The sequence below is a fragment of the Ursus americanus genome, chromosome 10 (genome assembly GCF_024610735.1).
Source record: "Ursus americanus isolate L20-20 chromosome 10, mUrsAme1.1.p, whole genome shotgun sequence".
Lineage (NCBI taxonomy): Eukaryota > Metazoa > Chordata > Mammalia > Carnivora > Ursidae > Ursus > Ursus americanus.
The window spans coordinates 19595541-19617327 of NC_142136.1; the positions used below are offsets into that span (position 1 = coordinate 19595541).

The 21787-nt window shown below is 36.7% G+C and overlaps 1 long non-coding RNA gene across 1 annotated transcript in view; it reads left to right on the forward strand.

Annotated features, from left to right (window-relative positions):
* The window catches only part of LOC123801071 (uncharacterized), a 116039-nt gene extending 97458 nt beyond the window's left edge, over nt 1–18581 (forward strand). Inside the window, exons 3-5 of the long non-coding RNA XR_006782099.2 lie at nt 13229–13338; nt 17162–17246; nt 18493–18581. This is a non-coding gene — a long non-coding RNA (uncharacterized LOC123801071). The remainder of the gene's footprint in view (nt 1–13228; nt 13339–17161; nt 17247–18492) is intronic.
* The last annotated feature ends 3206 nt before the right edge of the window (nt 18582–21787 follow it).

Consider the following 21787-nt stretch of genomic DNA (forward strand, 5'->3'; position numbering starts at 1 on the left):
ACAAGCTTTTTTTTTTTTAGTTTTATTTTAATCTCCAGTGCTCATCAGGACAAGTGCAATCCTTAATCCTCATTACATATTGCTCCCATCTACCCACTCACCTCCCCTCTGGTAATGATCAACTTGTTCTCTTCTCTACAGTTAAGTCTGTCTCTTGGTTTGTCTTGCTCTTCCCCCCTCCCCCCCGCTCATTTGTTTTGTTTCTTAAGTTCCACCTATGAGTGATATTACACTGTATTTGTCTTTCTCTGACTGACTTATTTTGCTTAGTATAATATACTCTCTAGTTTCATCCATGTTGTTGCAAATGGGAAGATTTCATTACTTTTATGGCTGAATAATACTCCATTATATAAATACCATATCTTCTTTATCCATTCATCAATCAATGGACATTTGGGCTCTTTCCATCATTTGGCTGTTATAAATAATGCTGCTATAAACATCGGGGTGTATAAATCAATTTGAATTAATATTTTTGTATTCTTTGGATAAATACCTAGTAGTGCAACTGCTGGATCATAAGGTAGCTCTATTTTTAACATTTTGAGGAGCTTCCATACTGTTTTTCGAAGGGCTGCATCAGTTTGCATTCCCACCAACAGAGGAAGAGGGTTCGTTTTTCACCACATCCTTGCCAACACCTGTTGTTTCTTGTGTTGTTGATTTTAGCCATTCTGACAAGTGTGAGGTAATATCTTATCATAGTTTTGATTTGCATTTCCCTGATAATAAGTGATGATGGGCACCTTTCCATGTGTCTGTTGGCCATCTGTATGTTTTCTTTGGAGAAATGTCTTTCATGTCTTGTGCACATTTTTAATTGGATTATTTGCTTTTTGGATATTGAGTTTTGTAAGTTCTTTATATATTTTGGATACTAACTCTTTATCGGGTATGTCATTTGCAGTATATTCTCCTATTCCATAGGTTGCCTTTTAGTTTTGTAGATTGTTTCCTTAGTTGTGCAGAAGTTTTATCTTGATAAAGTCTAGTAGTTTATTTTTCCCCCAATAGTTTATTTTTGCTTTTGTTTCCCTTGCCTCAGGAGACCTATCTAGAAAAAAGTTGCCACGGTTGATGTCAAAGAAGTTTCTGTCTATTCTCTCTTCTAGCATTATGGTTTCAGATCTCACATTTAGGACTTTAATCCATTTTGAATTTTTTGTGTGTGTGTATGCTGTAAGAAAGTGGTCCAGTTTATTCTTTCCCATGTTGCTGTCCAAATTTCCGAACACCATTTGTTGAAGATACTGTTTTTTTCCCATTGGATATTCTTTCATGCTTGGTTGCAAATTAATTAACCATATTATTGGAGATTTATTTCTGTATTTTCTATTCTTTTCATTGATCTGTGTGTGTGTTTTTTGGGCCAGTACCATATTGTTTTGATTACTACAGCTTCGTAATGTAACTTGAAGTCTGAAATTACGCCTCCAGCTATGCTTTTCTTTTTCAAGATTACTTTGGCTATTCAGGGTCTTTTATGGATCTATACAAATTTTAGGATTGTTTGTTCTAGTTCTGTGAAAAATGCTGTTGATATTCTTTTTAAAGATTTATTTATTTATTCAAGAGAAACAGCATGTGCACAAGCAAGGGGAGAGGGGCAGAGGGAGAAGGAGAGAAGCAGACTCTCCACTGAGTGCAGATCCTGACAGGGGCTCCATCCCAGGAACCTTAGATCATGACCTAACCTGAAATCAAGAGTCGGACACTTAACCTACTGAGCAACCCAGGTGCCCAAATGCTGTCGGTATTTTGATGGGGATTGCATTAAATCTGTAGATTGCTTGGGTAGTCTAGACATTTTAACAGTTTTTGTTCTCTTGACCCATGAGCATGGAATGTCTCCATTTCTTTGTGTCATCTTCAATTTCTTTCATTAGTGTTTTATAGTTTGTAGAGTACAGGTCTTCATTTCTTTGGTTAGGTTTATTCCTGGGTATTTTACTACTTTGGTGCAATTGTAATGGGCTTGTTTTCTTAATTTCTCTTTCTGCTACTTTATGATTAGTGTATAGAAGTGCAACAGATTTCTGTACATTGATTTTGTATCCTGTGACTTTACTGACTGTTTATCAGTTCTAGCAACCCTGAGATCATGACCTGAGCTAAAATCAAGGGTCATCCACTTAACCAACTGAGCCACCCAGGTACCCCACGTGATGGTCTCTTATAATTGTTTGTATTTCTGTGGTGTTGGATGTTATTTCTCCTCTCTCATTTGTGATTTTTATTTGTTTGGGTCCATTCTCTTTTTTTCTTGATAAGTCTTGCTAGAGCTTTAACAATTTTATTTATTTATTTTTTCAAGAAACCAGCTCCTAGCTTTTGTGTTTTTCTTGTTTGTTTTTTTTTTTTTAAGTTTCTATATCATTTATTTCTGCTCTAATCTTGATTATTTCCTTCTGTCTGGTGGCTTTAGGGTTTGTTTGTTGTTCTTTTTCTAGCTCCTGTAGGTGTAAGGTTAGATTGTTTCATTTGAGATTTTCTTGCTTCTTGAGGTAGGCCTGTATTGCTACAAACTTTCCTCTTAGAACCACTTTTGCTGCATCCCAAAGGTATTAAACCATTGTGTTTTCATTTTCATTTGTTTCCATGTAGGTTTTTTTTTTTATTTCTTCTTTGATTTCCTGGTTTATCCATTTATTGTTTAGTATCATGTTGATTGATCTTCATGTATTTGTGGTCTTTCCAAATTTTTTCTTGTGGTTGACTTCTAGTTTCATAGCATTGTGTTCCAAAAAGGTGTATGGTATGATTTTATTCTTTTTGTATTTGTTGAGGACTGTTTTGTGACCTAAAATGTGATCTATTCTGGAGAATGTTTCATGTGCACTTGAAAAGAATGTGTATTCTGCTATTTCAGGATGGAATGCTCTGAATATATTTGTCAATTCCCTCTGGCCCAGCATGTCATTCAAAGCCATTGTTTCCTTGATGGTCTTCTGTTTAGATGACCTGTCTATTGATGTGACTGGGTTGGTAAAGTCCTCTACTATTATTGTGCTGTTATTGATTATTTCCTTCATCTTTGTTTTTAACTATTTTATGTATTTGGGTGATCCTATGTTGGGTGAATAAATATTTACAATTGTTATATCTTCTTGTTAGATTGTCTCCTTTGTTATTATATACTGTCCTTTATCTCCTGTTATTGTCTTTGTTTTAAAGGCTATTTTGTCCAATATAAGTATTGCTTCTCTTTCTTTTCTTTTTTTTAAGATTTTATTTATTTATTTGACAGAGAAAGAGCTAGCAAGAGAGGGAACACAAGCAGGGGGAGTGGGAGAGGAAGAAACAGGCTCCCAGTGGAACAGGGACCCCGATGTGGGGCTCGATACCAGGATCCTGGGATCAGGCCCTGGGCCCAAGGCAGCTGCTTAATGACTGAGCCACCCAGGTGCCCGCCCCTGCTTCTTTCTTTTGAAATCCATTTGAATGATAAATATTTCTCCAACCTCTCACTTTTAATCTTCAGGTGTCTTTGGGTCTAAAATGAGTCTCCTATCAGCAGCACATAGATGGGGTCTTGCTTTTTTATCCATTCTGTCATTCCATCTCTTGATTGGAGCATTTGGTCCATTTACATTCAAAATAATTGCTGACAGGTATGTATTTGTTGCCATTTTATTACTTGTTTTGTTGCTGTTTCTGGAGATTTTCTCTGATCCTTTTTTGTCTTTGTCATTTTTCATCTCTCCTTAGCACTCAGAGAGTCCCCTTTAATATTTCTTGCAGGGTTGGTCTAGTGGTCATGAACTCCTTCAGTTTTTGTTTGTCTGGGAAACTCTATCTCTCCTTCTATTCTGAATGATAGCTTTGCTGGATAGAATATTCATGGCTGTAGGTTTTTCCCCTTTCAGCACTTCAAATATATCATGCCATGCCTTTCTGACTTAGAAAGTTTCTGCTGAAAAATCTGCTGATAGTCTTGTGTAACTGTCTTCTTTTGTCTTGTAGCTTGTAATATCTTTTTCTGTATCTATGTATTTTCTGTTTTAATTACAATATGTCTTGGTGTGGATCTGCTTCTGTTGATTTTGTTGGGGTTCTCTTTGCCTCTTGGATCTGGATGTCTGTTTCCTTCCCAGGATTAGGGAAGTTTTCAGCTATTATTTCTTTAAATAAATTCTTTGGCCTCTTTTCACTCTCTTCTTCTGTGACTCCTATAATACAAATGTTATTACATTTGATGGAGTCACCAAGTTCCCTAAGTCTATTCTTGTTTTGCATAATTCTTTTATCTCTTTTGTTCAGCTTGATTACTTTCCATTACTCTGTCTTCTAGGTCATTAAATCGTTCCTCTGCTTTTTCTAAGCCTGATGTTCATTCCATCAATATGTTTCTCATTTCATTTATTGAGCCCCTTATCTCAGCTATGATATTCCTTATTTTCATGTTGAGTCTCACTGATGTTCTCCACACTTTTCTCGAATCCAGTAACTATCCTTGTGACCATTGTTTTAAATTCTCCATCAAGCAGCAGTTTTGCTTAGATCTGTGACTGTGGCCTTGTCCTCTTCTTTCATTTGGGACAGATCCCTCTGTCTTCTCATTTTGTCTAAGTCTTACATGCCTATTTCTCTGTTTTAGGAGAGTCAGCTCTGTCTCCTGTTCTTGAGAGGTCCTGTAGTGCCTGGCAGTGTAGTGTCCCCTATTCCCCAGGGCCTGGCCCTTCTGGGAGTGTCTCCAATGTGTGCTCTGCTGTTGTGTCCTGGCTGTTGTACCTTCAGGCCAGTTGTCTGCAGAGGCTCTGTTTACCTGTCAAAGGCAGTGAGTGTTTGGTCCTTGGCCTGAATGTGGTATATTTTAACTTGGTGTGCTCTGGTCTGCTTATGAAATGAGACCTGTTGCCACTGCCACTGGAACTGTGGTCTCAGGAAACTCCTGGGTAGGGAGATGAGTGTGGGCTGGGGTTTAGGCCCATCCTCTTGGGGAAAGGGCTTGCTGCACTAGGACTGAGGCAACCATGATTGGAAAAGGCATTTTCACCAGAGTGTGGGGGTTGGGGAGTCTTTTGTAGGCTACTTAGGTAGGGAGTCTTGACCCTGTGCCTTTCCCATAGACGGTTCTGTGTTTATGGTGAGAGGCAGAGGAGGGAAATGGCACATGCCAGTTCCTTTTGTCCAAGAGGGGTTTCTCCGTGAATGCTGCCTCTCTGGGACATGCTCCAAGATGAGCAACTAACCTCCTACTATGCGTCCAAGGCATTCTTCAGATCACTGTTCCCATACCATATGTCTACAAGCTGTTAGTCCTGTTTTTTCCCCAAGAGCAGCTCCAATGCCCCCTGAGCTTTCTGAGAGCCAAGCCTCTGATATTGAAAACTCCAGGGTTTAAACCCTGCTGGTTGCAAAAACTCATTAAATATGGGCCCTCCTACTTTCCAAGCCAATTGCTATGGGGATTCCTCTTTCCTGTGTAGGCTCCCCTGTGTGTTAGTCTCTCTTTTGACCTTCTCAGCAACCCTCACCACAAGGATGGCCATCGTCCATTTTACTCCCAAACCATGTATCTGCACTTCCTACCTTCAATGTGACCTCTTCTCTAGTTTTAGTGTGGAGTTTTTTCTGCCAGACTTCAGGTCGATTTCTGGGGTATTTAGGATGATTTGATAGTTATCTAGTTGTATTTGTGGGACAAGGCAAACCTAGGGACCTCCTACTCCATCGCCATTTTCTTTCCTATCCCCAAAGTAATGAGCTTTTCTTTCCCTTCCCTCTTCTCTTCCCCCCACTTTTTTTTTCTCAGTAATTTATTTGACTTAAAATTGGCCATACCATGTTATGTGGAATTATCAAGAATTACTGTAATAGAAATATTAAAAAGTGGGAGAAATCAGGTAGTCATATTACAAAATTTTAAGACACAAATATCAGAATTAGGTTTTAACAAGTAAGATGTGGTGATTTTAAATCAATTATGAGACTTGATGTTTGGAGAGAATATTTCTGTTCCCAGTGTGTCCTCAAGAATAAGTCACTGAATGATAAAATGCAGCCTCTGTCCTTGAAATGGAAAAATGTTATGGATAATATGTTACTATAAGTGAGTACCTTATTTTCCCTCACCATATCCTTTCTTCACACATATAAATAAACAAGAGAAACACCCTTTCTTAAGCATATTTGATGTTTTGCTGTCATCTTTGAGATTGGAGGAATTAACTATTGTCCCAATCCAATCCTCCTCTCTAAATTATTGATCTTTTCTATATTGAGAATTCAGTTCTTTTGCTATGAAACTCACTTTTACTCAATGTTATGCTTAATTTTTTTTAAATTGTTGCTCTTTGACCTTGCTTCAAATATTCTATAATCAAAACTTACATGATCATTATTTGTCATTAAATGACATTTTTACTTTCTAAAGCAAGACATAAATATATAAATCATATAACTGTCTTTACCACATAATTTTCCAGTCAGAAATGAAAACTATATTCTTACAGATTTGGGTGGAAAATTTCAATAAAATGGTTGAGATGGAGTGCACCATTAAGCAAATTAATCTGCTCTATTCTTCACAATATTTTAGCAATTCAGATTAAATGTTGCAAGTGTTTGCAGATATATGGCACACTTCACCAGCAAACCATCATTTCCCAGACAAGATGTTACTCTGTCATGGCAGTTTCTTCTGCAGATCTCACATTTATCACGATAATTCTTGTCTTCACAATGCTCTGGAAATCCCAATCACTATGTGATATGTCTTCCAAATGAAACCTACATAATCTCACTTATCAGAAAGAGGAAATTCAAAACAAATGTAGAAAAAGAATATGGAATCTAGTGTTTTTTCTTTACATTTGTTGACCTAGCCAACCTCTCCTGTGATGGTAGGATCAAATAAAAATCAAATCTTGATGAGGCGTTATGCCCACTTCGTTGGAGTGTAATTCTCTCTTTCCTCCCTCACCTCCTTGGCACTAACAAATTCCAATCTATGCAAAATAACACTAATCGCTTGTTCAACTGCTCTGTCAACAGCTATGAAAATTAGCAATCAAAGGAATTAGACATATCTACAACATATTCCTCTCAGGTCAACTTATGGAAACTGTGGCTATAACCTTGCAAAGGCAGTGTTCAATAAATACTCGGTACCTGTAATGTGCCAGGTACCATACCCTAGTACACTGAGGACTTGGGTCAATAACAGATATTCAGTTTCTGCTTTCCTGATGCTTATATAGTTTAAAAGAGAGGAATGGAAAGAGAGCAACCAAACAGGATGAGTAAAAGTTTTAATAAGCATTAGAAATTAAATAAACAGAGTGATAAGCAATGATTCACCTGAGATGAGGAGTGAAGTTCTGCTTTGAAAATGGTTGTTAGAGAAGCTTCTCTAAGCGACCTTTGCATTGAAATGTGAAGGATGATCAGGAAGCAGCTATGTAAATAGGGAAGAATATGTATTCTTTTTTTTTTAAGATTTATTTTTATTTGAGGAGGGGGGAAAAGGCAGAGGGAGAAGGAGAGAGAGAATCTCAGGCAGACTCCCCACTGAGCACAGAGCCTGATGCGGGCTGGATCTCACCTCCCTGAGATCATGACTTGAGCCAAAACCAAGAGTCAGATGCTTAACTGACTGCACCACCCAGGCACCCCAGAATATATGTTCTTATAATAAAATTAGAAATAATAGTAGTAATAGTAACAGCAACAACAGCATTTCAAGGATTTTTTGTATTTAATACGTTATCCTCCTACGTTATGATTGCAGAATGAGTTTGGAAAGCTTAATTTACTTTGGAAAGCCAGATAGTAGGTAAAAGGCACTTTTGGAAAAATGACCACAGATCATTTTCTTTTGAAAAACTGAACTTTTAATTGGTGGTTCTCAACCATGTATAGAAAGTAAAAACAGCCAGAAAACTTTAAAAAACTAAACAATATATTTGCTCCATCCCAGACAACTGAATCACAACCTCTCAAAGTGGGTCCAGATCAATATTATAAAATTTGTCTAAGAATTTTAATGCACAGTTAAAATTGAAAACCACTGCTTTACTTATTGCATTCTTCTGGCATTACATTTAAAATTAATATGAAATATGTATTGAGACTGAAGAAAGAGAAATTAGGGAATCCATCCCATTTACAATAGCACCAAAAACCATACGTTACCTTGGAATTAACTTAACCAGAGACGTAAAGGATCTATATTCTAGAAACTATAAATCACTCTTGAAAGACATTGAGGAAGACACAAAAAGATGGAAAAATATTCCATGCTCATGGATCGGAAGAATTAACATAGTTAAAATGTCCATGCTACCCAGAGCAATCTACACTTTCAATGCTATCCCAATCAAAATACCAATGACATTTTTCAAAGAACTGGAACAAATAGTCCTTTAATTTGTATGGAAACAGAAAAGGCCCTGAATCTCCAAGGAACTTTTGAAAAGGAAAAACAAACCTGGGGGCATCACAATGCCGGATTTCGAGCTGTACTACAAAGGTGTGATCACAAAGACAGCATGGTACTGGCACAAAAACAGACACATAGACCAATGGAACAGAATAGAGAGCCCAGAAATGGACCCTCGGCTCTTTGGGCAACTAATCTTTGATAAAGCAGGAAAAAACATCCGGTGGAAAAAAGACAGTCTCTTCAATAAATGGTGCTGGGAAAATTGGACAGCTACATGCAAAAGAATGAGACTTGACCACTCTCTCACACCATACACAAAGATAAACTCCAAATGGATGAAGGACCTCGATATGAGACAGGAATCCATCAAAATCCTAGAGGAGAACATAGGCAGCAACCTCTTTGACATTGGCCAAAGCAACCTTTTTCATGACACATCTCCAAAGGCAAGAGAAACAAAAGATAAAATGAACTTGTGGGACTGCATCAAGATAAAAAGCTTCTGCACAGCCAAGGAAACAGTCAAAAAAACTAAGAGGCAGCCCACGGAATGGGAGAAGATATTTGCAAATGATGCTACAGATAAAAGACTAGTATCCAAGATCTACAAAGAACTTCTCAAACTCAGTACCCTAGAAACAAATAAACAAATCATAAAATGGGCAGAAGATATGAACAGACACTTTTCCAATGAAGACATACAAATGGCTAACAGACACATGAAAAAATGTTCAAAATCATTAGCCATCAGGGAAATTCAAATCAAAACCACACTAAGATACCACCTTACAGCAGTTAGAATGGCAAAAATTAACAAGGCAGGAAACAGCAATTGCTGGAGAGGATGTGGAGAAAGGGGATCCCGCCTACATTGTTGGTGGGAATGCAGGTTGGTGCAGCCACTCTGGAAAACAGTGTAGAGGTCCCTTAAAAAGTTAAAAATTGAGCTATCCTATGATCCAGCCATTGCAATACTGGGTATTTACCCCAAAGACACAGACGTAGTGAAGAGAAGGGCCATATGCACCCCAATGTTCATAGCAGCATTGTCCACAATAGCTAAATCGTGGAAGGAACCGAGATGCCCTTCAACAGATGACTGGATTAAGAAGATGTGGTCCATATATACAATGAAATATTACTCAGCTATCAGAAAGAATGAGTTCTCAAAATTTGCTGCAACATGGACGGCACTGGAGGAGATAATGCTAAGTGAAATAAGTCAAGCAGAGAAAGACAACTATCATGATTTCTCTCATCTATGGAACATAAGAACTAGGAAGATCGGTAGGGGAAGAAAGGGATAAAGAAAGGGGGGTAATCAGAAGGGGGAATGAAGCATGAGAGACTATGGACTCTGAGAAACAAACTGAGGGCTTCAGAGGGGAGGTGGGTGGGGGAATGGGATAGGCTGGTGATGGGTAGTAAGGAGGGCACGTATTGCATGGTGCACTGGATGTTATACGCAACTAATGAATCATCAAACTTTACATCAGAAACCAGGGATGTACTGTATGGTGACTAACATAATATAATAAAAAAACATTAAGAAAAAGAAATATGTATGGAATTAATATGAAATATATATAATATGAAATATAAGTCACATGCATAATATAGCACTAGAACTTTAAAACTGACATAGAACTTATAACCTATTCATTCACGAACATTTATTAAGCATGGTCTATTTTCCAGTTCTTTTGGAGTCTGGAAGTAAATATATAAATAAGACATGGTTTTTGTCATGATTATTTCTCCATTTTAATGGTAACTCTTGCTCATAAGAATGAATCAGTGGTTCAATTTCAAATATTATAACTGATAATAATTTTGGTTACATGGATAAAAATTACATTCTCTCCCATCAATCACTTTTAGAAATGCAATCTGTAGGTCTATTATTCATGTATATGCACTTGCTTAAAATTAAGGAAGATGAGGTATGTTTTTAATAACTTTGATGATACTGTCTTCCTCATCAAAAATCTGATATAATGTTGTCCTATTTTGTCCTATTACAAGAATATCAACGAAAACTAAGTAGTCCTAAAAAAATGACTTTGAAGTTTACTGGAAGTCCCTCTAACCACTTAAGTCTATTATCTCTATATTGACAGTATTTTTATTAACAGGAGCCACAAAGCATACAACCTATGGGGGACATATTTCCCTCAGTCCTCCCACTTTAATTCCCACAGACACTATTTTCCTAGGTACTTATATGTAGATTCAAATATTATTGATTTTGTCAAACTTCCTTTTTGGGTTTCAAGTCATAATTTACTTTTTGTGTTTGGTGTTTCCAATTTAACACCTTCATGTCATATATGCATAGCAATGATCAGAAGGAAATACTCTCCCAACAACATTAACTTTCAAAGTGTACAAAAATTAATTAGGTTTTGGTTAAATAAATAACTACAAATGAAAAATCTCTTGAGCAATTATGAACCTCATACCATAAACAGTGACCTATTGATTGACCTTATATTCCTTGGGAAGAATTAAGAATTCATGACACAGGCTTTCTTTTTTCTTTTTTCTTTTTCTTTTTTTTTTTTTTTTCTAATTCATGACACAGGTTTTCAATTCTTGGGCTAAGTTAGGCATTGAGTATGAAATAGCCCAACATTTCTCTGACCAAGATCATATTTTCAAACTATATTTTGCATACCCTGGAGTATAACGAATTATTGTTGTAAAAATGTAACTTTATTATAAAATAAAAAGTGGACGTGAGAGCTTATAGGTCATGAGACCACAAAGGAAGGGTTTAAATATTTGATACTTATTAATAAATCATGACATAATATTAGGTCAACTAATATCTAGTTTTGCTTTCAGCGTATACGGAATTCTAAGTCTTATCTTCAGTGCTTCTTTGTGATTATTTAAAAGAAAATGTATTGTGTTACAGAAACCATTCAATCGTATTTTTATTTAGATCATTCTGGCTGCACATGACAGAAAGTAATCTCAAAATATTACAGAAAAGGAAAACAAGAATCAAATGAGGGTTTAAAAAACACAACCATGGAAAGAACTGGTGTTCACTTGGACTTGAAGAACATAGGAAGCAGCCCTTTCTCCATCTGTTCATCTCTGTTATGGTCTGTTGTTTGTTTGTTTGTTTGATCTTCCCTATAATGGTTTCATTTCCATTCCCTTTCTATTTGCATTTCAACCTGGCATCATTGCTTTTGTCTCTGGCCACCAAAGTGCAATTTCCTTCTAGCTCTTTCTGCCCAAAACTGGTAGAGGAACTTCTTGATCTAACATGTGTCAAGAAACAAAAACTTAGAGGACTACAATGGATCTCATATTTACACGTAAATCACACATTCAGTTTTGCCTGGAATAATTGATATCTATGTCTGTTTCACCATGGGATCATAAATAGCATCTCTGTTATTCTCAAAACCATCAGTTTTGAACAATAAAATATAAGATCACCCTTCATATTTATCATGTGCTCCAGAAGAAAGCTCTTGGAAAAGGTGTGTTGGACTGACAACTTCATGTATTCACTAGGCTATCTTGAAACAATAAGCAATTGCTAAGCACCTATTGTGTTCAGTGGTTTAAAAATTCCTTTTGACTTTCTCAATTGAGATGAATAACCTGTATTTTGCTTTGCAGGTTCTTTTAATTATGATTCTTCACCTTACCCCACTTTGCATATCACATGGCACTTCACAGAGTACTGAAAAAGTCAAATGTCAGGGAGTAGCAGAGCTTCTACATTGATTAATGAGAAGTACCAGATACCACAGCACTTTCTTCTTCTAATTTGTTGTCATTCTCTAACATAAATTAGGACAGGAAATGAAATAATCCGCCATAAATCCTGCTGCAGCTTATTGGGCTAAGGCCTAAAGAAAAAGTAAATAAAGGATAAAATTCCTATAAAAAGTATTTGCTAAAGTGAATAAGGAAAGCAAGATGTTCACAGCAAACATCATTTTAAAAGCATTTCAATGACAGACTTGCTCAGGAGTTCTTGAAGTATGGCTGGCTGAAGTTCCTTATTCTCCAGCTACAAAACACTTACCCTCATTTCCTCCCCATTTATAATTGCCATTCTTTTTACATCCCTAAGTGTCTCTGAGTGGCACGAATGTGCAGCCATGCAAGGGAAGACTTTTTAAAAGGGTCAGTAACTGTGGTTTATTTAACAATTCCGATGGCTGAAAGGGAAGCAGTGGAAGCCAAGCGGGCAATACTAGCACCCAGGTCAGGTGTCGTGCAGGAATGAACCTACATTGCAGTTTGGCTCAAGGGTAACTTCCGAAGTGTCTGAAGAGTAACCAGATAATGAGGAGTAATTGTGGATTAAAATTTCCAGTATCATTCTGCCATTATGAACATGTCAGCAAATAAAATATATAAAATATCTGCCCAGACAGCCGATAGAAAGCTGTTCATCCACGTTGCAGGTCCTGAGAGAATTTTTCTAGCCGGACGCAAGGATACTTTTCAACTTAACAAACTAAAATCCCATGGGAGAGTTACAGAATTGTGTGAGGAAGGGTGACCAGTAAGAGTGACTGGTTGCTTATGTCATGTCTAGGCCCTGTGAACCACTCTTAGATAAAGTGTCCTTAGAACTTCCTGTAACAAACAAAATATATCATTTATGATCAATTGTAAAATGGCCACAAATCCATCCCATTTTTTTTGCATCTTCTTTTGCATTGCAATTTTGCAGCTCCTCTGTTCGAGAGGTGGAGTCAATTGTCAAGCCTTTTGATTCTGATTTGGCTGATGGAACATTAGGATATGTAACATCAGCAGAGATTTGACATACCTTGTGCATTGAGGAGATCTCTTTTCCAGTGAGCCTGGAAGCTGAAGCCACCATCTGTGCACTGGCTAATGTGCTCCAAGATGAGAAGTGAGATGGAAGAGTCAAGCTCCCAAGACAGTAGCTTCCAACCACCAGACACGTAAGTGAGGCCACCCTAGATGAGATGAGAAAGTTTAGAAATATCAGAAAAATAAGTTGAATAATGATTGTTGTCTTAAGCCAAAGAACTGGAGGTATTTGTTAAATAACAAAAGTTAAGTTATACATCAGTGAGAACCACATGAAATTTTCATTATGGTGTAGATTCAGCCTTTTTAACTCAACCTTTTTTTTTTCTTTTTGCATTTGAAATTTAATGTCAAAAGATCTTTCAAGTATCTTCAAATGATACCATATTTATTTATATGTTTGTTGATTAACTCAAAATTAAAATCTAATCAAGTATTAGTTATGTATATTTTGGATGCTATTCAATAAAAGGTCTCCAAACCAGCAGGATCATTCATAGCACAGGCTGTTGTCTGATTCCCAGAGCACCTAATTAATTAATCAGATTAGAAGTGGGACTTATGAAATGGTTCCCTGGAAGAGCTTATACTTAAGGAAATATACGATCTTAAAGCAGCACATAATACATAAGAGTATTGTGTTACTGCTATGATTCCATTGAATTAAGTTTTTGTATTATTATCTGTTCTCCTTTTCTTCTTGGAAATTCAAATACAAGTAAGATTCTCAAGGGACTGGTATTGGAGATAAACTAATAAGTTACAGTGTTTTATCAAATATTTTCTTGAAATACATATTTCCAATTAAAATATTTGAATGACCCATGATAAAATTTTAGGGAACAAATGGAGGGAAAATTAAGTTGTACCGCCCATGATCTCAGGAGCTCAATAATAATAAAAATATTATTTTCAAAGGAAAGCTGAACTTTAAACCATACACACTTTGGATCAGAGTGGTAATACATCAAACCATCATAAACTTTAAGACTTACAGGCTCAAAAGACTTGACTATAACCTAATGTGAATGTATTAATATAATTTTTTCCTAAAAATCTCACTCAGAAAAGGGGCAGCTCTTCCACAGAAGAGGAAAAGGGAGCCACAGAGGGAAGTATCAAGAGTTTCCTTGCAGACATTCAAAGGGACGATTGTGCCTTGGCCTGAGAACGAAGACTTTTATGCTTCAGTGGCAGATGTGTTCATGTGGACAGGGACACGTGAGGCTGCTGTGGCCAGCTGTCAGAGAAGAGCATGGGACACTATTCTTAACACGACCGTTTTCATATCAAACCGAAACAGGTCTGACGATAATCTCATTTCCCACGTGGCACGTACTCAGCACGAGAGAGTACTCTCCACATGTTTGGAGCACCCAGCCTCTGGGGTAGCACTGTTTACCACTTAAATTAATAAATGGCTGTTATGATTATTACTGATCTTTAGATCCATATCTTCTGCTATTTATATGAAGGAATACCAACTTGAGTGGTTTATTTCTCATTACAAACATGTCTATTGATATTCTGACTTTATGCTTGCTGCCAATGAGCTTGATGGCTCTCAGTGATCCCCTGATTGATGAGTAAATGCTGAATTTGCAGCCACAAGTGTTTCTGACCGCTTGCGATCGTGGTCTTGATTCACCACAGTAATTACACGCTGAGGAGCCATGGCGGGGCTCTGCATCCTGCTCTAAGGAATATCCTATAGTCTGCTTCTGCCTTTTCCCTTCAAATTGCTATAGAAGTGAATGAAGATCATTCTGAACCTGGGATTTTAAGAGGTTTACTGTTTATTAGAGATAGTCTCTAAAGAACAACCTGGAGAGTCTCTCTGATTCAGAAGTAGGGCATGAGGGGTAGCTACATTTTTAAATGCTTCACAGATTGTTCTAATAGAATTCAATAGTAATAAGTATTGAATAAAGTAAATAAAAGCTATCAAAATTTTATCATTAATGTCTCACTTAAAATTTGCAAACTGATCTATACAGACAGGTGAATCCTCTGAAACCCTTAAGAGGATAACCTTCTGGAAATCAAATGCTGGCTTCAGGGCAGAGGGAAATGGCTTATGCTGATGCTTTTGGTTTCCTATAAGAGTTGCTTTCACAACATGTTTACCAAGATTCTGTATCCAATGCTGCAAGTGGTCGTATCTCTAGGGAGGCTTTCTCAGTATAAGAAATGTTAAATTTATCAGGATGCTGCATCTTTGTTCCCCTGAGAAGCAGCAGTAGCAAAGCTTGAAGTCTACTTAAAAAAAGAAATAGCTTTAGGGAAACCTGGAGGGAGAGGCGATCTTTGGGGGCAAAACAATTTTGTTGTTATAGCTTGATTTTTACCTTTGTTCTAATTTAAAATGCAAGCTTCTAAAAATGCAGCTGGAAATGTACCTAAACCTTTAGTACAGCTTCATTTTATTTTCTTTAAGAATCAGAGCTATGTCTCTTCTTTTAATTCAAACTTGAAAGGCCATAATCTTGACAAAATTATTTTTCCTACTAAGTTATAGAATTATTTTTACTTTTAGGTATTTAGAATATTAAAATCACAGCATAGAAAACCACTAGATACTGCTGAATAGAAACAAATAAACATCTTTTTTTACTATGCATGCAGGTTTGTAACTCAATAAATACAATGTGGTAAAGTGTGGAATGAGGATGTGTCCAGGAGCATGGTGGGGATCCATAGGGACTCACGGGTCTTATTGTAATGGACTGGGTAAAGATCTTAGGCTCTGAAGCCATCTGTGTGGGTTCACACCCTAAATTTCACATGTCTTGCTTGTGTGGCCTAGACTAATTTACTTAACCTCATTACCTTCATTTTCCTTACTTATGATTCAGAGATAATAGTATGCACCCCCATTGTGTTGCTGTGGGAATTAGATGAGGTAATTTATATAAAACACTAAGCTTAGTACATGGCACAAAGTATATTAGCCTCAATAAAGCATTATTGTTATTATTATTATTATTATCCTAACTGCAAGATTATATAGGAAACAGAAAAGTTACCTTATATAAGCGGAGATGGGTGAAAGAAGTTTTCTGTGTACCAAGCTTAGGCATTTGTACTTTGGGACGAAGGGAATGTACAACCATTTTTGCGTGGATTTGTGAGTGGGCTGATCAAATCTGTGAGATGGAAAGATCATTTTATTAGTTCTGGGTAAGATGACATGATGAGCTATGAGCATTGATGGGTCAATCGAAGACATTTACACATTCTTTTTTTTTTTAAAGATTTTATTTATTTATTTGACAGAGATAGAGACAGCCAGGGAGAGAGGGAACACAAGCAGTGGGAGTGGGAGAGGAAGAAGCAGGCTCATAGCGGAGGAGCCTGATGTGGGGCTCGATCCCAGAACTCCGGGATCATGCCCTGAGCCGAAGGCAGGCGCTTACCCGCTGTGCCACCCAGGTGCCCCGACATTTACACATTCTTAACATTCATATTTAGAATGATGAAGGGAATGTTGAATGTTGAATTAGGTAAATGTTTGAATCAACAGTGACAATAGGCACAGATCTTAGCATATGCTAGAGAAAACCTACTTAGAAAATACGGAAAGACTCAAATCGAAAGAAGGCAACACAGCAACACTCCCAAACACTGTTTTGTTTCAAAAGCGGGGGACCCAGGCAGGCACTATTGTAATCATGTGTGATTCAGCAGTAGGTTTAATAAGTACCATGATTTTTCAGTAGGAAAGAGCATAAAAATGTAACTGTCTTGTAATGACCATGACCAAAATATAATAGGAAATTATTATGATTTGTATTGGTGACAAAGTCACAGGCACTATTAATATTACTCCACTGTGTTGCTTACATTCATGGTTGAAGAAAATGCTACATTTTAGTTAGAGGTTGTTGAAAATTTTTTAAAAATGTAATAATTTTTCCCATTCAGGTGAATTGATCTACTGAATTTTATCCACAGACTCCTTCATGAGAGGCCGTTATTGGACTGTATAGAGCAAAGGGCATCCACCTAACACTCCTGACTCTGCAGTTCAACTGTGATGGTAAGAAACAGATTTTTATTTACAGAAGTCAATTAAATTTTAGAATTATTTCAGCAGTTTGTACATACCTAATGTATCCATCCATTACCTATTTTTTTCTCTTTCTGTAATAGATGTTACAAGGATAATAAGGGGAAAGTCATAGCGGTATTTGATTGCTTTTTTTTTTTTTAAGATTTGTTTGTTTATTTCTCAGAGAGACGGAGAGAGAGCACAAGCAGGGGGAGTGGCAGGCAGAGGGAGAAGCAGGCTCCCTGCTAAGCAAGGAGCCCCATGCGGGACTTGATCCCAGGACCCTGGGATCATGACCTGAGCCAAAGGCAGACACTTAACCGACTGAGCCACCCAGGTGTCCCAGATTGTTATTTTATGTATAAGATCTCTCTACTACATAGACATTTGAACAGAAACATGAAGGAAAAGAGGACCCGAAGTAAAGATATCCGGAGAATGTAATTCTAGTGAGATGGAATAGGATGTGCAAAGGGCCTGTGGCAAGAGTATAAGGTATATGTTTTAGGCATATCACAGATGCCAGACAGGCTATAGTATATGGTTCAGAGGAGAAATGGTAGAAGATAAAGGTATGAAAAATAGTGTGTGTGCGTGTGTGTGTGTCTGGGGTTGGTGGTGTTGGTGAACAATGTATATCAGAGCCTCACAGGTCGTGGAAATAAACACTATGAATAAAACCCTTAATTAATTGGGAAGCTCTATTAAGAAACTTGATACAGAGGAGCACTATACTTTGTTTCACATTTTAATCATTTTAGCTACTATATGGAAAACAGACTGTAGAAGAGAAAGAGGACAAGCGAGGAGAAAGAACGTTATAGAAACAGTTGAGATGAGCAATGGTAGCTTTAAGCCATGGTTGTGGTACAGTTGCAGCTGGAGTGATATAGTTTCCATTTATTGATGTAGAGACATCTGAAAGCAGAGTAGGGTCTCTGAAAACAGTTAAGTTTTGGACAATTAGTTTCAGATGCTATTGTGAATGAACAAAGATCATTTTCGTCACTCAAAATCATTAGATCGATCTTGGTGTACAGCATAACCTTCCAATAAAGTACGTGAAGGATGCAAGGCTAAATTCACTACAATATTTCCTTCAGGGAGTATGTTATAAAAAAAATTCTCGAGCAGGATTCTGCCACAGAAACAAAGATTTATAAGCAGATAAAAAAAAGGTTTCCAAAAATTTCAATTCAATTCTTTGGGGTTTGTTTTTGTTTTTGCTTTTCAGGACCTCCAACCTCACCTTGTATGGAATGTTTATTCAAGACAGATAGAAGAATATTCTAGATGCAAAATCCAGCGAAATTTCCAGTCGAAGGCAGGTGACTATTCTGTAATCAATTTTCAATAAAAAAAGACCATTTTAAAAACAAAGGCCTTATTATAATTTCCAAGAAAGAGTAAGAGAACCCTTATACTCTTATCCATGTATCTAGACAAAACACAAACGATGTGGAGATTTTATTAAAATATTTTAAAGAAGACATAAGCAGATTGTATGAATGAGAAAAATTTGGTATCATTATTTGTTCTTAGAAGACAATAGATTAACAACTTCAAATTTATAAGCGAAGATTAGTTTGAACCTGGATCATGACACAAACTATTAACCACTAACATTCAAGAGTAGAATTCAATATAATTTTTGGAATTCACTTACTCTGAATATTTAATACCCACAAACATTTTCTCAGCATTAGAAATGATAAAAAACAAAAGCAGCAAAATTGGTGATATTTGCAGATATGACTGTTTACCAAAATATTAAACAGAATCGCCTGGAGAATTTACAGTCAATAGTTAGAAGACCAAAATTCAGATTTAGAGTATTTAATGATGAAATTGCTTGTTTCATAATAGCACTACTATGTAAAAATTAGGAATAGGCCTAAAGAGAATTATGCAAGACCCGCATAACAAGAGCTAAAAATGTACTGGGAACTAAGAAAAGAGTCTTGAATAACATAAGATACTATGTTTCTGGAGGAGGAAATTCAATATTTCAAATATGTCAACTGTCCTCAATTTCATCTGGGAAAGAAGATGTGAAAGAATAGATGGAAAGCAATGCAGGAGGGAAGCGAGGTTTAGGCGAGGAGAGGGAGAGGAGTATTCGATATCAAACATCACTTTAACCTATGAGTACTTACAAGGTTTGGTTAAAAATTGATGACTTGATCAAAATTGGCCTGAAAATTTATTCTTAAAAAAGTATCATTTTAAATAAGAGACTGTAAATCCAATCTTCAGGCCCAAGTATTAACTCCGATTGTTGTATCATTTACAGGCACTGACCAGAAAACAAAATAAAAAATTCTATAAAGCATTAATGGGTTGGTAAGTATTACTTACTACTTCTTTCATTATTATTTTTCTTAGGTTTTGAAATTATTTACTATAAGCAGCAATAACATCACAAAATTCACATTCATTGAGGATTTCCTAGCTTCTATGCAATGTGGGAAGCATTTTACATGCATGTCATATATATCCCTCACAAAAATTACACAAGGTAGTTACTATTAATCTCCATTTACAGATGAGAATAGGTTTGAAATGGGTAAATACATTTCATTTTTGCAGGTAGTATAAAGTCTGGATTTGAACTCCACATAAATTACTTTTTTAAAAAAATCTATACTTTCATAAGCAGATAAAAGTTTTAAAACAAACAACACAAAATCTTTGTGGCAATACTATAGAGATGCTAAGGTGGAAATGAGGTTCCCTGTTAGGAAGATATTATAGTTTTCTAGGTGAGAAATAAAAGATTGAGCTGGGGCAGTGGAAGCCAATATGAAGTTAAATTTAAGAGCTATTTAGGAGGTAGGTAAATGGAACTGTTATCATTGTAGGTATTGCTTATTTACCGTTGAACAGGAGTCCCCTGACATTTCCACAATCACTGGTATAAGGCAGAAATAGCCTCACAGAATGATACACAACTAAAACTTTGTGAGCTGCAAGGATTTTTTAACATCTTGGGAGGGTACAGTACAACTTCAGAGGATTTATGTTTTGTGTTGATGTCTGGGTTTGGGGGAGGGAGCTTTTCTGTACTTATATAAGTTAGATTGGTATGGGAAATCCTTTTGATTTTCTTTTGCTTGAGGTGAAGTGTCGGTGCCTGCTTGAATACCAATACTATTTATTGGTAAGTAGCTGATTATTTTCTGTCTCTCTCTCTGTTTTGGTCTCTCTCTTTCTTTCTCTCTCTCTCTTTCACACACACACACACACACAGAGAGAGAGAGAGAGAGAGAGAGAGAGAGAGAGAACATATTCTATGGTACAGAATTTTTAAAAGATTTTTTAAAAAGATTTATTTATTTATTTTAGAGAGAGAGAGAGAGAGAGCGTGTGCACAAGAGCACACACACATGGGCGGCCAGGGCAGAGGGAGAGGGAGAGGGAGAGAGAGAATGGAATCTCAAGCTGACTCCCCGCTGAGCACCCAGCCAGAAGCAGGGCTTGATCTCATGACATTGAGATCATGACCTGAGCTGAAATCAAGACTTGGCCGCTTAACCAACTGAGCCACCCTCGTGCCCCCCCCCTTTTAAAGATTTCTTAACTTGCTAAGACTAGTTCTTAAGACTTATTTCTCAAGACAAATAGGCTGAATGTTAAATGAAATTGTCATTATTAGAAAATCAAAGAACGTATTTCAATTTATTTTCAATTTTCAGTTTTAAAATTTAATGTATCAATGTGGATTGGTTAACACCATAACTCTTGGTTTCCCACCTGTTTCTCTGGGTATAATGAAGACACTGTTCTCTGGCAGTTTCTAAGCTCTGTGAGGGCAGGTACCTCATCTCACTGCTTTAACAGATCTCCCTAGTATGTAGGATAATACTTAGCACATGGTTTATAAGCATTAATTTGTCAAAACCTATTAAATTAATGAACACTATATTTTTCTAGAACAATAGAAAGGAGAGAGAAAAGAAGGCAAGGGAAATAAAAGGAGAACAGAGAGAGAAGGAAGGAGAAGGAAAAAGAGAGGAAAGAGAGACACAGAAGAAGAGGAGCAATAGGAAGAGAACGTACAAAGGAAAGAGGAGAAATGGTAAAGATAGAGAAGAGGAGAGAGGAAGGAGCTAGAAATTAAGAAGAGAAGGGAGGGAAAAGAAAGGACTGTGTGATAAGAGTCCAAGAAGTCAATGGTCAACTCAACAACTTTAGAGGTAACCAAAAGCATAAGTCAACCTTCAAAATGATATAAATGAAATGCCTCATTTCACACATTTGTAAACAAGACAAAAGCATGAAAATAAACTATCTTACCCAGGTTGAGTCAAACTAGATATTGCCATAATGATGACTTAGGTCATTAAAAAAAAAATGACCTTCCTGCCTTTGGACTATGAAAGAGAAGCTCTTAGGAGTCATGGACCGCCTCTAGCTTGGAACAAAAATTTAACACTTTACTAACTCCCTCAATGCATTCAAGAATAATAGTTCTTACTATTAATAGTAATAGTGCTTACCAATAATAGTACTTACCAATAATAGTTCTT